The sequence below is a fragment of the Manis javanica genome, chromosome 1 (assembly GCF_040802235.1).
Source record: "Manis javanica isolate MJ-LG chromosome 1, MJ_LKY, whole genome shotgun sequence".
In the NCBI taxonomy this organism is placed as follows: Eukaryota; Metazoa; Chordata; class Mammalia; order Pholidota; family Manidae; genus Manis; species Manis javanica.
The window spans coordinates 215,805,341-215,807,550 of record NC_133156.1 but is presented as its reverse complement, the minus strand read 5'-3'; the positions used below and the strand labels follow the sequence as shown (position 1 = coordinate 215,807,550).

At 38.3% G+C, this 2,210-nt stretch overlaps 1 long non-coding RNA gene across 1 annotated transcript in view; it reads left to right on the top strand.

The window, feature by feature from the left end:
* LOC140850198 (uncharacterized) overlaps positions 1–2,210 on the top strand; it is a 164,050-nt gene that overhangs the window by 134,956 nt on the left and 26,884 nt on the right. The gene's annotated exons all lie outside the window — the stretch shown is intronic.

Here is a 2,210-nt window from a genome sequence, read left to right as displayed (position 1 = left end):
ACTCTGTCTGTAGCTGGCCTTGCTTGAGCTGTAAACCTTTTATGATGGGAACTTGCTGATGTGTGGAAAGTCACAGGCAGTTTGCTGGGCCTGGCTGGCAAATCTGGAACATTCCAGACTCGACCCTAACCATTTACTGATTTTGTTTGCTCTTTCAGTGTCTCTTTAAAAACTGCAATCCCTAAAAATTTAGAGGACTATTCATCTAGGCAAATGTCTAATAAAACTTATTCTTAGTGTACAATGACACATTGTTAAACAGAGTTAGGATGAAGTTCAGGATTAAGTATATTCGGCAGTTATTGCTTTTGGAAAAAAATATTGCAGTGATCATTAGTGGGACATTTTGCTCTAGTCAGTGTAACTAATTAACTGAGCAGTGGCCCAGTACAGACAATGCCCTTGGAGGAGGACAGGAGTCCAGATGGTGGGCTGTGATCCAGAAGTTTGTGCATTAGTCAGGAATACAAGGTGATTATAAGGTGACCAAAGGGGAGATGGCAGCCAGTGTTTGTGTAGATCATTGTTGGTTGTACCTGCTGGTGGTAACTGCTTACTTGGTATAGTGATTGTTGAGGTAATGGTTTGTTTCATCCACAAAGAACTATAAAGTACAACTTTTCATACCCCATAGCCTAGATTTGATTATCAGTTTACATTCAACCAGAGCTTTTGTACAGGGGAAAAAGAACACATGCATACACAACACACACACGGACACACAGAGCAAAACCAGGGGCAGGGTTCCTTTAGGAAGTCCTCATTTTATTGTGTGTTTAACCACTATTTATTGAGCAACTATCATCTTCTCAGTAGTGTAGTTACTGTTCTAGGATCCCGTAGAAATGAGGCAATTTCTCTATAGAATTTACAACCCATTAGAGGAAACAAACTATCATGTGTGATTTTAATATAGGATAGAATCTGATAAATGGCACAAAGGTAAAAAGAAAAAGGATCACCAGATTAGAGGTTTCTTCTGGAGGATTTGTTTAAAACACCAACAATTCTTGCAGTAAAAGAAAAATAGGTTTTATTCTACTAGGTGCAAATTACCTGAGTTGTCTATTGTACTCAAATTCACTAAGTAAATAACCCTCTTCAAAATGAGATAAAATATTTTTGATGTGAAAATTACATAATTTGTCTACTTTTATATATATGATACAAAAAGATTGAATCCTTATAGAAGACATACAATTTATTCTACTTAGAAAGGTCAAAACTAGGCAAGGGAATGTATAGTTAGATGAATAGAACCTTGAATATTTTTTTTTGGTATTATTAATGTACAACTACATGAGCAACATTATGGTTACTAGACTCCCCCTATTATCAAGTCCCCACCACATACCCCATTACAGTCACTGTCCATCAGAGTAATAAGATGCTATAGAATTACTACTTGTCTTCTCTGTGCAATACTTCCTTCCCTGTGCCCCACTGGCCCACATTATGTGTGTTAATCGAATGTCCCATTTCCCTCTTATCCCTCCCTTCCCACCACCCTCCCCAATCCCTTTCCCTTTGGTAACTGTTAGTCCACTCTTGGGTTCTGTGATTCTGCTGCTGTTTTGTTCCTTCAGTTTTTTCTTTGTTCTTATACTCCACAGATGAGTGAAATCATTTGATGCTTGTCTTTCTCTGCCTGGCTTATTTCACTGAGCATAATACCCTCTAGCTCTATCCATGTTGTTGCAAATGGTAGGATTTGTTTTCTTCTAATGGCTGGATAATATTCCATTGTGTATACATACCACATCTTCTATATCCATTCATCTATTGATGGACACTTAGGTTGCTTCCATTTCTTGGCTATTATAAATAGTGCTGTGATAAACATGGGGTGCATATGTCTTTTTTAAACTGGGCTGCTGCATTCTTAGGGTAAATTCCTAGGAGTGGAATTCCTGGGCAAATGGTATTTCTATTCTGAGATTTTTGGGGAACCTCCATATTGCTTTCCACAATGGTTGAACTAATTTACATTCCCACCAGCAGTGTAGGAGGGTTCCCCCTTCTCCATATCCTTGCCAACATTTGTTGTTGTTTGTCTTTTGGATGTTGGCCATACTAACTGGTGTAAGGTGATATCTCATTGTGCTTTTAATTTGAATTTCCCTGATAATTAGGGATGTGGAGCATCTTTTCATGTGCCTGTTGGCCATCTGAATTTCTTCTTTGGAGAAGTGTCTGTTCAGATCCTCTGC